A 15,585-nucleotide genomic window follows, 5' to 3' on the forward strand; every position below is an offset into this window, starting at 1 on the left:
TTGTTGCCGTCTGTCTTCACAAGCATGTTTGCGAGAAACCGCTCGTTCCATAAATATCCAACTCGTCACTCAGATGAATTCCATCTGCCTTTAACTAGAACAATGTTTACACATTCTATATTTACATTTGCTGGACCTAAATATTGGAACAACCTTTCTAACAGTTTGAGGACATCTCCAAGTTTAAGTTCCTTTAAGAGTAATCTGAAGAAAAATATTTTGAACAGTTATAAGAATTGTTGATTCTTTATTGGTTGCAAAGAAGTGTAAAATCCAACCTTATATTCTATTGGAATTACAGCTAAGCGGCTCCATCCATCCACTACCTCTCGTGTCCTTCTATTTTTTTTTGTCTCTTATCTTCACACCACGCATTAAGCTGCTTTCTCCCCCCCCCCTCTCTCTCATACACACACACACACACACTCACACACACACACACACACACACACACACACATACTATTTTGTTTCTCTCCTCTCTTTTCCGGCATGACAGCGACTTAGTGTAGTGTAGGGATTTGTTCAGGGTTTTTGTTTCGGATAAGTTAGGTTATAGGTCTTTTTGTCTTAGTTTCTTTGTTTCATCCATTTTCAATGCTTATCAGTCTATCGATCATATAATTTCTTGTATTACGTGTGGGGGGAATGCAGCCTACAAGCTCAGCTTTTTAGCATTCCTCCCCATTTCCAACATTTTCCTATACCTACAAGTTTTCTGTAAATTTATCCTTTACTTTGTATGATGAAATTTATGCACTGTATTCAATTTTTGTAATATATTTATATGTTTTTGTTGGAAATGAAAAATAAATGAATGAATGAATGAATGAATGAATGAATGTTAAAAAGATCTGAAACAAAGAAATAGCATGATTTGAATTTGAATGAACACGTTTGGAATTTGACTGTCTTTCGCGAAATTTAATGACTGAAATACACTTTTCGGCAAGTCAAGGCGAATTTGAATGAACGTAGGGTACCAGCCAATTTGAATACCCATTTTACGAATTCGAACCTTCTATCAAAATTAATGAACGGACAAAAGTGCAAAATTGGCTGGGAAAACCTAACTGGCTTTGATGTTTTGGGTATCTATGATGTAAACTAAGGCCTACTTCGATTGTAAAAGAAAAACAACTATGACTCTTTTCAGCTAAATGATGTCATAATAATTATGTGGGGGGGGGGGGCACTTTATGGCTACTGTAACCTGGGCCCAGTACAAGATGAAATGACTGGTTGTCGTAATATATGGTCATCTTGGTTGTGCACTATACAGAAGTATGCTTCCGTTTGCAAATTTCTTGAGTGTTTTGCTACTGTAACCTATGGGACCCCGTATACAGGATAAGATGACTTGCATTAGTGTTTGTGATATCTCTGTTCAGTAGGCCCTGATATTAACGTTACAAAAGAATTTGTAAGACCATTTTCAGCTGATTCACAGTACATGACCGATGCAGGGCTGCCAACTCTCACGCAATCAGCGTGAGACTCACGCAATTCAACCAATTTTGACTGTCTCACTCTGATAAACGAAATCTCACGCTAAACCCCCAAAATGGAATGTAAAAAAAATAAATATATCTCTAAATTCTCTGATATTCCGAATATCGATATGCCCAAGCCCAAAGTTTCGAGATTTTCCCGATCGTTTTCGGTTCGCGCGCAAAGACGAGCTATTGGATTACGATTGGTTTCTACCATACCGCGTGAGCGTAGCTTGTACTTATGGCAAATTACAGTATGTATAGCAATGACGTGTGCTTTACATCGCTTGACGTACTGTGTACATACTAGTAGTACGTACGTTCGTACGGCCGCACAGCAGGCCGCCATGCGCTAGCCAGGAGGTCGCTCCGCTCCCTCATGCAGTGTCTCACGCCAAACTCTCACTCAAGGTTGGCAGCCCTGCCGATGGGACACTGTGGAGCTACTGTCTAGGGCTCTGTGCAGGATGAAATAACTAGCCTTGGTGTGTTGAATATCTCTGATAGGTACTTCTTCCAGTGCAAAAGAAATTACCCGTGTTTGGGGCTATACTGTGCGGGGCCCCATACAGAATAAAATAACTGGCTTTGGTATTTTGGATATCTCTGATGGGTACTACTTCCATTGCAAAAGAAATTAGCCGCGACCCTTTTCAGCTGAATGAAACTAGTGTGTGTGTGTGTGTGTGTGTGTGTGTGTGTGTGTATGTGTATGTGTGTGTATGTGGAGGGGGGGGGCACTTTGGGGCTACTGTCTGGGGCCCCGTTCAGGATAAAATAACTGGCTTTGGTGCTTTGGATATCTCTGATGGGTATACTTCCATTGCAAAAGAAATTAGCCGTGACCCATTTTGGCTGAATGAAACTAATGTGTGTGTGTGTGTGTGTGTGTGTGTGTGTGTGTGTGTGTGTGTGTGTGTGTTGGGGGTGCACTTCGGGGCTACTGTCTGGGACCCCGTACAGGATAAAATAACTGGCTTTAGTGTTTTGGATATCTCTGATGAGTATGCCTACTACCAATTGTAAAAGAAAGTAGCCATGACCCTTTTCAGCTGAACAAAATCAATGTGTGTGTGTGTGGGGGGGGGGGGGGGGGGAGGGAGCAATTTGGGGCTACTGACTGGGGCCCCGTGCAGGATAAAATAGCTGGCTTTGGTATTTTGGATATCTCTGATGGGTACTACTTCCATTGCAAAAGAAATTAGCCGTGACTCTTCTCAGCTGAATGAAACTAGTGTGGATGTGTGTGTTGGGGGGGGGGGGGGGGGGGGGAGCTCCTTTGGGGCTACTGTCCGGGGCCCCGTACTGGATAACATAGCTGACTTTGGTGTTTTTGATATCTCTGATGGGTACTCCTTCCAATGCAAATGAAATTAGCCGTGACTCTTCTCAGCTGCACGAATGAAATCAATGTTTGTGTGTGTTTGTACGTATGGCCTATGGTGTGTGTGTGGGGGGGGGGAGGGGGAGGGGGTAAGGGGACAATTTGGGGCTACTGTCTGGGGCTACTGTCTGGGGCCCCATGCAGGATAAAATAACTGGCTTTGGTATTTTGGATTTCTCTGATGGGTACTAATTCCATTGCAAAAGAAATTAGCCGTGACCCTTTTTCAGCTGAATGAAACTATTGTGTGAGTATGTGTGTTGGGGGGGGGGGGGCACTTTGGGGCTACTGTCTAGGGCCCCGTACAGGACAAAATAACTGGCTTTGGTGTTTTGTATGTCTCTGATGGGTACTACTTCCATTGCAAATGAAATTAGCCGTTATACTCTTATCAGCTGAATAAAGTCAATGTGTGTGTGTGTGTTTGTACGTATAGGGCGTATAGGGGGTGGGGCACTTTGGGGCTACTGTCTGGGGCCCCGTGCAGGATAAAATAGCTGGCTTTGGTGTTTTGGATATCTCTGATTGGTACTCCTTCCATTGCAAAAGAAATTAGCCCTGAATCTTTTTAATTGAATAAAATCAATGTTTGTGTGTGTTTATACGTAGGCCTATGGGGGGTGGGGCCCTTTGGGGCTACTGTCTAGGGCCCCGTACAGGATAAAATAGCTGGCATTGGTGTTTTGGATATCTCTGATGGGAACTACTTCCATTGCAAAAGAAATTAGCCGTGACCCTTTTCAGCTGAATAACACCATATTTCTGGGGCCCTTTGGGGCTACTGTCTGGGGCCCCGTACAGGATAAAATAGCTGGCATTGCTGTTTTCATGATAAGTACACCCAAAGGAACAATATCCACCAAATTTTGTCCGTGACCCCCTTCGGCTGAATAAATCCATTTTTCGGGGTCCCTTTTTGTGGTCCCTAGGCTTACGGTACAGGATGTGACTTGCCAGCAATGCATTTTATTGACCCTTGGACACATCCCTATATGATGAGACCAATAAAAAGTGTGACCCTTTTCAGCTGAATAAATCTTCTGGGCCCCCGGTCTATTTTGGCGTAATCTGGATAATGACCTTGTGATATTGGGAGGGCGGTGGTTACTTTGGCAGGGAGCGAAGCGACCGAGTACGAGCGAGCTTAGGGAACGGGGGGGGGGGAGGGTGTGGGAGGGGGTGTTCCCCCTCCCACGGTGAGAACATTTTGCATTTTTATGTTGTAAATGGTGAAATTTGATGCATGTTTTCCGTCTTATATCGACTTGAAACGGCCCCACATGTTTAAGGTATAGCAGGATATTTTGGTGTGGATTATTATTGAATAATTTGCCTATAAAGTGGTAGCATATGAATAAACTTCTTGTATAAATTTATTGTTACAATTGATTACATGAATGTTGTCTGTTAAGCAATCAAACAGAAAAGGCAGGCTCACGAGGGTGTATATACAAAAGGGATATTATTTTCTCCTCCTACACGAAGGTGATTTTATATTTTCAGACCTGAAATTCAGCGATCTGGTGCAAACTTTTGGTGCAATACTTGGATTTTTTTCTAGCTCCCCCAGCCCCCCCCCCCAAAAAAAATATATATATTTATGGAAATAATTTAGATTTTTTCAGGAAAGTGTTAATACTAAATAGCAAAATCACGGCATTTAGCTCTTATTCCGCGTGTGCATCATCTGTGTTAATGTACAAAGTCTAATGAGGTAGAGGGGGAGGGTGTGGGAGGGGGATGCCCCCTCCCAATCGACGGAGCTTTTGCGTTTTGAAATCAAGATAAAGCGATCTGAAGCACACTTTTTGTGAGAAATTCGGGTAATGTGATTTTCCCCCGATTTTTCCCCTTTCTTTTTTTTCTTTGATTTTTTTTTCACGATCAAAAAGTGTGTGTGTGTGTGTAGGGGGGGGGGGGGGCTACAGCCCCCCAGCCCCCCCCCCCCCCGCTTCCACGGCCCCTGATTACTACAATTCATTAATACATTATTATCTTACAATTACAATACATGTACCAAACAAGTTAATCATTGGAAGTACAATGTATACACTTTTCATTTCATCGATGGTAACATGAGGCATACAATAAGTAGTACTGTATATTCATAATCATAGCCTCTTTGGTAGGAGCCCATATTGCTCGAAGTTTTAATAGCCTGTGCCAAACGTCCACCCTCTCTAGTGAATGTAAGAGGAGCGAGCAGAGGTATAGGTTCTGCGAAACCAGGCAAGCCAACATCGAGAGTCAGCTGACCAAGGTAACGGGTAGCGGATAGCGAGAGCCGCACAGCGAGGCACCCGGTTTCTGCTCTCTATGTTCTTCGCCCTAGACCATCAGTGCTACCGACAATATTATTCAGTTCCATTCGGTTCAATTCCACCGAATCAATTTCTTTCATCCTTCTGTATTCCAACTCTTTACATTCAGATGACCCCATCACTGCATGCCTCTGAGGCTTTAATGTTTAAGGTACACCTTTTTCTTTTAAATTACTTAAAATTCTCTTTTCTTGTGTTTTTTTTTAATCTGGTTTGTTACCGTTTTGTTATGATGACCTATTTCATTCCTCTATTGTTTATAAGTGTGAATTATATTGCATTTCCCCTTTTAAATGATATTGTACTCTCTAAAAAAATCGAGTGAAAATATATTCACTCTTAAAGGAGTGAATACAAAAAAGAGTGAATTTAGAGTGAAATTGGAGTGAATTTTGAGTGAAAATGTTCATTTTCACTCGTTTTGGAGTGACCTCAGGGATCACTCGAAGATTTAGGAGTGATCCCTGACGTCACTCCAAAACGAGTGAAAATGAACATTTTCACTCAAAATTTATTTTATATCCATCCAACGAAAAATAATTATATAAAATACATATTTTGACAAATCATATCGTATAAAAATTTGTAAGAAATATACAAGTCATAAACTACAATACAATCAAATAGATACCAATGAATATAACAGATACTGAGAGAGAGAGAGAGAATGCTTACTTTGCAATGATGACAACTGTCTCTATAGACTATAGACTAAACGGGAGCTTGTAATATTCGGATCACTCACAAACATTATATGCCATATATGTCTCAAAAATTTATCCATATCTCGCACCCCCTCACACGCCTTACCTCGCCAAGAATTATTGGGAGTTCAGACTCACGGTATGTGGCTAAGTTTAGGTCTGTTAGCTCGCCACTACCGAGGTGAGGGTCGAGTTAACAAATAAACCACCAAAAAAAAAGAGAGAATAATTTAGAAAATGAATTAGTTAAATACAGTCAAATAAAACAGTTTGAGGAAATTAATTTGGGATCACAATAATCAACTTTATTCACCCGCCACCCAGGCGTGAAATATCAATGACAGACAGGTTGGTATAAGTTATTTAACAAAATGTGATCATTTCAATACAATAACCAAACGGCAGCTTATCAATTCTCACACACATCACACTCTCAAACACACTGACCTTTTAGTTGTTTCTATTCGGGGAAGGGATAGGGAAAGTTAGTGGGGAAATGAAGTTAATATGTGTGGCCACTTACTTATTATTTTTGTTTGACGCGAGTGTCCGAATGTCCGAAGAAATGTGCACACAAAACATGAACGCGAAGGTCCTCCTTTGACGAAGCGGGTGACAGCAGGGATGGGGTGTCTCGACTCCGGGGATGGTGCGTCTGCTGCAGGGATGGGGCGTCTCCAGGGATGGGGCGGCTCTGGGAGTGGGGCATCTCAGGAACAAGGCATCTGTTCGGCTGGATCTCCTCTGCTCGTTGTGCAAAGGTTTAACACGGGCATTGCCGATTGGGGTTCTTGTTCTTTGAAGAGATGTCTTAAATTGATGAAGGCGCGGAGTTTCGATGAAATAGTCCCGTTGACAAGACTGGTATTATTTTGTTGTTCCGAATGAAATTACTGGCGTTCACAAGAGTCCGATTTTCGTTGCTTAGGTTTCGAACGAAGTTACTGATGTCGATAATTACAAGTTCAATTTCCAGTCAAAACTTGGACTATATTTCAAAGATGTGCAGCTTCGGAAAAATTAGTAAGTTACAGATGAATAGTGGAGATGAACGGGAACTGGAATACGGGAGCCGAAATAGGGTTGGAGTTGGGGCTGGGACTGGGACTTCGGCCGGGGCGGCTCTGGGACTGGTCTCTCTGCTTCTCGACTCGACTCGACTCCACACTTCTTCACTTACTCCACTTACTCCACTTAGGATTTTGGGGTAAAGGCTGGGGATATATAGGTCATTACACATTCATTAACACACCCACTAAGACATCTCACTTCACACCCACATCACTCCTCATCTTAATCTTACTCTTTATATTTCCATCCCATAATGATTACTTTTTTGGGGAGGTCCCTGAGATTAGCTAAAATGATTGTCATCTTGGATAAGTCATCTCATTGGTCCTAAGTATCACGATCCGCCTACAAGGGATGACAGATTAATACAAGAAATGTTCCAGGAATTAACCAAGTTGTCTTGGACATTTAAACCACGAGTCATTAGAGGGCTCCATTGGGATAGTGGTCAAGACAGATGTGTGGCAGGTTGGGTGGATGACTCACAATGACTCTTTCTGGCTAATGTTATGATCACTCCGGCCAGTCCATCTGAGCTGCCTGTCTATAAATCAAAAGGGTCTTTGTTTTGGGGAGTTACGTATAAAAAGGGCAATGACTGTCGAGGGTCAAGAACCTGCTGGCAGAAACTTTAACCTTGCACGTAACAGCATTGGGGGACTAGTCTACAAATTCAGACACAAGAGGGGGTAGATGTCTGTCGCCTTACACATATACAATTTGCTCATCTGATAACTACAGGTATAATATAAAGATATATTTTGTAGGCAGCACAGTACAGACAAAAATACAGATATGAAATGAGATTTGACGCTTGAGGATCTTAGTAAAGGAGCTAACTTGAAGGCTGCTTCTTGCGTCAATTTTTATGCCTCAGTCTATAAGCCTATAATAGCTCATGCTTGTAAAATTCTTGCAAGTCATGAAAGGAATAAGGTAATTCTAGCCCATACGCTTGACTGTTTATAATAATTTCTAATATTCAGATTCTTAATGCCAGTCTTCATGTTAGACGTTGTTCTTGCACTAGAAATGTTAGACTTTCATAAGCTTTACACATTTAATTGACCTTTTGCAATAATAAAATTGGAGGCAAAATAATTCTCCGCATCTTCTGGAGGAGCACTGTCAAATATCCAAAGTCGTAGAATTGTTATTTTTGGGTTAAATTCTGTTTATTTTGGCATCATTTTCTTTATATCGTATTAGTTCTGTGACATCACAGTAAAGTTTGCATATATAAAGAGGTTGGCACGTGAAACCAACACATATAGTTAAGAGAATGTCGAATTTTCCTCTTTCCGCGTGTTCAACGTTTTGCTTTCTATCTATCTAAGTTTGGAACAAGTATTATGTTTTGTTAATAGAAAAACACCTTCTATTCCTTGTTGTAATACATTACATTATTTAATGAAGTATGTTGATGATGTTTGCCGACTATTCTATATTAATCAATATTACATCATTTTGACGAGATATGTATAAAGCTTGCAGGTGAACGTAGATCCTCATTCGTTTTTTTTTTTCATTAATCTATTTCCATCTTAGTTTATCTTACTACCCACGCATACACACAAGCACGTCACACATAGTTTATTACTACAGTACTTGTCGTTCATTTTGATACACGTTACGACACGTGATCGATTCAGATTGTAGTTATGATGTGTTTGCTCGCCTTAATTACTCTCTATATGCCATGTTCATTCTAGACACGGATATCATGTTGCGCTATCTATGCAAAATGTATTTATCATTTGAAAATGTGGCTTTAGTCGCCGCTCGCCAGAGATTGGAACAGATTGTGTTTAAGCACAATAATTATGTTATGAATTAAAAAAAAAATGAGCAAAGAAAATGGGATTCCATCAGTTTATGTTCGTCAACAATAGACAAACTGATCTACGTGCTACAATGTTATACTGCACTGACTGATTCGATTTCCTAGTAATAAAGAAAATGATAAACGAATTGACTAAAAAATCATTCTGAGTGCGACCAGGATGTTTAACAAGATAGTACAATGGTTTAACTCAATGCAGTGTAACCGGGTGAAGAAAAAAAGAACACAATAGACATCAGAAATAATTTCGAACCAAATAAAATTTTAAAATTATTGTAAATTACAAAAGACGATGAAGAAGACGATATGACAATCATTACAGTCTTTAGCTTTCACTTTCTTCTTCGATTATTTCCTGTTAGTATAGCCAGTTTGGCTGAAATATAAGGAAGAGACTGTTCAACCAGGGAGGTATAGAAGCCTTTGACTGAAAAAATCATTCTGAGCGCGATCAGGATGTTTAACAAGATCAATGCTTCGACTCAGTGCAGTGTAAACGGGTGAAGAAAAAAGAAACAATACACATCAGAAATAATTTCGAACTACTAGTAAACCACGACTTCCTGTTCAAAAACTCTATCACTAACACAGAGTTGATTCATAGCGAAGCATTTTCTTTTTACACGATGAAGAAGACAATGCGATAATTATTACAGTCTTTAGCGTTCATATTCTTCTACGGTTGTTTCCTGTGAGTATGGCCAGTTTGACTGAGATACAATGTACTTAGTAGAAGGAAGAGATCGTCCAACGAAGTGAGTTCACTTACCTTGCCTAGACACTGGTCGCTCCCAGCCAAAGAGATTTTGGGAGGAGAAAATCTCTTTGCTCCCAGCAAATCAGCACTGTAGAGGGAAATGAATCGATGGGAAGATTTCACATGCTTATAACAATAAGGAGCCGTGGGGAAAGCCCTTCAGGCCTACCTACATACAGCCAAAGACAACCAGACGTGAATGCGCGCGCACACACACACAGACACACACACACGCACACACACACACACACACACTCGTGGGTACTTTTTTTGTTTTTCAACAATGTTTATTCTGTTCCATTCAAAGTAATAAAAAAATAACAATTTTCATTTGCTACAATTGAAATGACACACACATTTGCTACAATTGAAATACACACACAAGCACGCGCACACACACACCTTCATGCATGGATGCATACATTCTTATGATGCACAAGAAGAAAGTAATCATTTAGAAGAGATTATCACTAATCCCAGCATCTATACGATTTGTTTTTATTTAACATGATTTTTTATAAACAAACCTAAAGACGTCATGACTGATTTGCGACTCACATTAAAACCAGGCTCTTTATCGTCTAAAATACCCTCGATGAGCAATAACAATTACAAGATTTGGTTTCGCATTCTTATTCGTAAGTACACCTTGGCAACCTAGCTCGAATTTCTGTACAGAGAGGTTCAGGTATTAATGACCACTTAGCATGAACCTATTCTCCCAAAATAAAAACAAAAACCAAACCATCCTGTGTATAGCTCTCACCTTGGTTTTGTTTCCTTTTTCATTTTCCCCGAGCTTTATTTTTGTTTCCTTTCTTTCATCCTTTCTCTCTTTCGCATGACACGTGACTATCAAAATGCGCATATCTACAAAGAGCAACGAATGAACGAACCTTCAGAATAACGAACATCACCCAATGTATCTACAATGTAGTTGGTAGACACGAATTATCCACTTGAAGTGTCAATCTCTGATTTGGTGTAATATGTTTAAGGTAAAATAATTATACCAAAGATAAAATACATCTATGTCAGAAGCAGAAAGGGGTAAAACATTGCACGTTATTATAATCAATGGAAGCAAATGAAATGAAATCGGAAAAAAACACACCTCATTAATTTAAATGCAACATTTGGATTGATACCTTTATAGCTCAAATCTCGAGTACCTAAACTCTACTACATTTCCCTTTGATATTATTTTCTCTTAATTTGCAAGCAGTACAACACCTGCTACATGGCAATTGATTCATTCATAATGATAGAACCACCCACAAGGCCCCACTGCTCCTGGCATTTGCACTTATGATCATTGACCCACTTGTAATATTAATGTCATATGTATTCTATAACGTTTATAAAGAACAGGTATCCATTTTCTCTACACGAACATTAAAAGCATTTTCGTTTAGCCGAGTTACTACTAAATTTTAAAAGTTCACTGCTGGAACGATGTTCTAAAGACAACAACGCAGCAAACAAATTGGATGATTGCATAATTTCATCGTTAATGTACACTGAAGCTTTCTCAGCGATAGTGGAAAAGATGCACGAAGTGTTCAATATAAAACCATCCATCCCCAGGTACAATGTGACCAATATTTACCACATTACCCTATAAAGCCAGGGCCCTATTTCATTAACAAAAAAAAAAAATGTTTATGATAGCAACTCTTGCTGGAATGACGATTGTCACAGTAACGACAAGAATCCAGCTTCCTGATTGGCTGTTGCCATTGGAAGTCGCCATTCCAGCAAGAGTTGCTATCCTATAACATCTTTTGTGACAAGGGGATGGAACTCATTGTATGAGGTTCTATAGACGCAGTGTCTCTCTTCGCAGTTTTCAGTCATCTTAAAAAAAACACCACTTTTTATTTTTTACAAAGTACCATTTGAATTATAATCCCACTAGTTAATTCACTGCAAAAGGCCCCTATTTCAATAATATCTCCTCTATCGTTGCCCATTTAATTATTCACGCTCGAAGGCACAATATCTGGAATTCCAACAGGTAACAATTCTTTTTTTTATACGGTTAGAAGATAGCTCCAATCATGACGTAAGCACTATACATTGTAGTAATATTTCTTTCTCTCTATTTTAGGTATACCCTAAAGTTGCAGGGGGCAGAATCTACCCCCACCCCCCCCCCCACCGACGTTTCGCGCTATAATTCTGTAACGCGAGGCTTATTGACTTTCTTTGTTCAAGTCTCGCGGAACTTTTGAGACCAAATTTGCAATGTCTGCGCATATTTTCACTAAGCCACGCCCATTTTTGTAACGGCATGTCGCCCCAAAACGGGCAAAATTGTGTGATTTTGTGTACATTTCCTATGGAAAACAGTGCTCTGTCATGAAAGTCATAACAACCTGATTATTTTTAAAATTGATCGCTTTTTGCTAATTATGGTAGAAAAGTGGTCAGTGACAATTTCCAATAAAAAACAAAGAAAAAAAAGTTGAAAAACAGAAATACATAAGAAATTCTGAAAACAATAAAATACATAAGAATAGAAAAGACTTTTGGAAGGTTTTGTGATGAACAATTGTTGAATATGCCAAAACAGATTTGCAGGCCCAAAGGTAGGCTCTCAGTGCTTTTTATTAGGCTAAAATATGATCTTGAGCTTAATTTACATAATTGATCAATTAAGATAAAAAAAATTATTGTTTCAAAAAATATCATGGCACAATCTTGTAGATTATGACGTGGGTGTCACGCATGCCAAATTTCGTGGCGATTGCACCTCTGATGGCCGAGATCTCGGGGGTGGGGGGCAGCATCCGCCCCCTCCGGTCTTAAGGGCTTTTTACACTTGTAAATTTTTGCTTAGCCCCGGACCAACGGTGGGGCTAAGGGGGGGGGGGGGGGGGCCTTAGCCCCACCGTTGGTACGGGACTATCCTTAGCCCACTTTCTGTTTACACTCGTTTTTGCCAAAGTGGGCTAGCCCCACCGATAGTACGGTACTATCTGGCCCTGCAAATTTGCAGGGGTTAGCACCGCAATTGCGGTGCCAAGCAAGTGAGTGTAAACAGAACGAAAAAATAATCCTGGGCTAAGCGAAGGAGGCGAAGTCCGACCCTCACTGACCAATCAGAAACGAGGTAATCAAGTGCTGCCGGTGCATGCGTGTACGTGTACAGTACACAGCGTAATTATGAATATTCATGTGGTTTGGAAAGTCCGGGGCTAAGAAATACGAGTGTAAAAAGGTAAGTTTTCTCCTTAGCCCCGGACAAGAGATAGTACGGGACTAATTGGCGAGTGTAAAAAGCTGAAAAAATTGGTACGGGACTAACGATAGTCCTGGGTCAGAGAAAGTCCGGGGTTAAGAAACACAAGTGTAAAAAGCCCTTTAGTATAGCCAAAAAAAAAAAAAAAAAAAAGCTCGGCCTGATTTGGGTCAATGCACGTGTAAAACCACAGGTTAAGACGTATTTCTTTTTTTTTTTCTTTCTGCCGTTCCTCTTTCAGTTCCAATTAAGAACTCTGATTTTTTCGATGTAACCCGAGGCCATCATCCCAGTCAAGCACACTTCTTATGGATGACGGTCTCTTCCAATGTCTTGTACCTCGAAATAATGATTACGTAAATTTTTATTCATAAGAATGTAATTTCCTTTTATGTAATGTCTATATCATGTTACGAGTAAGATTATAGAAGTCTCTACTTGTGTCATTTTCGTTGTTAATTTGGTGTTAATCTATTGTTTTCTGTGTATTTCTATACATGTGGGCTTATAGAATTAAACAGAAACTGAAAACTGAAACTGAAGTCTCAGACATACAAGGCCTTAGATGTCGTTATGTGAAAGCAAATGCTTCGTTTACAAGCGATTATCGAAGTTGAGTTGTTTGGATGTCATTTCAAAAAAGGTTTTAACAGGCATCATTATAGGCAGGCATAGAATGGGGTGATCAGTGATGCGTCCATTATTTAACGATAGAGAGTTTAAAAACCACTTTTGAGGAAAATGAATTTTGTTCTCTTCATCCCACGTGATACAGCTCTCTTGATCGTCAAATATTATCAATACAATGAGCCTTGTATAGTATTATAATCACTTTCATTATTCTATTGATCACGCTCGTTAATAGCCATTGACCTTCGAAACAAACTGAAGTGTATGGCGTAATCTAAAATTTAAAAAAAAAAGGTGGGAAGTCCCTGATCAATTTCCCCTACCACAACGGTAAGAAGACATCTTTAAAAAACACATGACGTTGACAAGTCAAGGGGATTATCTTCCTGTTTGTTTGTTTGTTTTTTTCTGTCTGTCGGTTTCTTCGTTTGTCCGTTTGGACGTCTGTTAGCGGCACCTTTTTGCCTGTAACGGATTTGGACGAAATCTGCGGGGACAGCCATAAAATAAATGATTAGTTGCTTTGGTCATTTTGGTCATTTGGCGCTTGTCTAAAAAAGAGCGAATGATTTATCATAATTATAGGGGGTTTGCTTCAACTCTTTATGACGTAGCTCCTCAGAGCATACATAAAGCTTGATCTCAAATGCTGGTCATAACCTCTGCTACACCATAGGATAAGATCCGCCTATTTGGCGATACTCTGGGTCTGAAAACACATAGAAGATATTGCTTGCATCTATTTCACTCGTGATAAAATGCTAACATTTCTGCAAGACATTTGGGAGGAAATGACACTTTCAACTTTATGGCTAAAAAAATAAACTTTATTTCGTGTTTGTCCCTGGCTGACGTCAAGGTATGTAGTATGGCAGCTGCTCTGATTGCTCCAGCGAGAAAATACCAGAGTAGCCTATAACTACGAAATGGTGAAAAATCACAACGTTTAAGATGGAAATCTCCTGATCTGATGATCACTTCACGATGAGAAGCTGAAGGTAGCTATCTAGCCGAAAAATATCGAAACAGCAGACTCTCCACACAATACTGACACATTGAACACCACTGAGGATTATTGATCACTCCGGCCACTCAACGTAAAGACGTGAATAGTAACAACTCACGTTTAGCAGAAATCAATAAGATAAATTGTTGGGACCTTCCAGGGTAACAATCGGAAAATAACGTATCTTTTGAAGTGCTACCAACCCGTATTAGTCTCTTTCTTCTCTCTTTTATACTGAATCCTTCTTCTCTGAGTTTAAAACACATCTGAGAACACCTCTTTAGGAACTTACCAGAATCTCTCTCACCATGCCTCACTGGCATTTAGGAGGAGTAGACTTCACAATGCCATACAAGGTGATATCAAAGCGGTCTACATGAATACGTGTCGGTGATTGGTCATAGTGCCATCACGTGGCTAATGCAGCGAGGATCAAAATCGTTACACGACCTGACGTCACGTCAGACATGTCAGGTAATGATAATGTGATTCCAGAATATGACTGGCTGCCAACGGAACTGGAAGAAAAAAAAAACGGTTGGTGGGGCATTTTTATGTAGACCATAATAATATATATCGCAATATACCGTGTCTATCGTTGTAATGTTATCAACACTTAAAAGTCCCCTGGGAGTTACATTTTCCCCACGAAACAACATGTACCTCAGTGCTGAGCGTTTCTAAAAATTGTTATTATACTCTCTTGGAGAAATTCCGACTCCCGTGGTAATGTCAAGACAGTGTCAACACATAATCTTCTTAAAGTTGAATATTCCTTTATCATACGTGTGCATAAAATACGCCCAAGCTGTGCGTACTACCTCCATACGTTATTGTACAAACTTCATACACCCACATCATCTCTTTCTTTACATGAAATTCAAACTTTGATATCTATATATATATATATATAAATTATATATATTTATAATAATTGATACACAATCTATTTAACACGCTGAGTTTCCGACTTGTGTAATGTATTTTACACGCTGTGACATAAAACAATTTGTCAAAAGCTTGTAACATCATTTCAGAATTGTATTTACTAAAGTATTGAAGGGTTGGTATAGTTTTGATTAAAAGTGGGCTTCAGGTTTTCAACGTTTTTGATGAGGATTTTTATTTTAGAT

At 39.7% G+C, this 15,585-nt stretch overlaps 1 protein-coding gene across 1 annotated transcript in view; it reads right to left on the reverse strand.

Annotated features, from left to right (window-relative positions):
* Nucleotides 1–9,652, reverse strand: part of LOC139733744 (cathepsin L-like peptidase) — a 97,872-nt gene extending 88,220 nt beyond the window's left edge. Inside the window, exon 1 of the mRNA XM_071644554.1 lies at nucleotides 9,585–9,652. The gene's annotated coding sequence lies outside the window, so the exon portion shown is untranslated. The remainder of the gene's footprint in view (nucleotides 1–9,584) is intronic.
* Between the last annotated feature and the right edge of the window lie 5,933 nt (nucleotides 9,653–15,585).

The sequence above is a fragment of the Diadema antillarum genome, unplaced genomic scaffold (genome assembly GCF_040938485.1).
Source record: "Diadema antillarum isolate AM-2024a unplaced genomic scaffold, OU_Dant_1.0 seq00000488_RagTag, whole genome shotgun sequence".
Lineage (NCBI taxonomy): Eukaryota > Metazoa > Echinodermata > Echinoidea > Diadematoida > Diadematidae > Diadema > Diadema antillarum.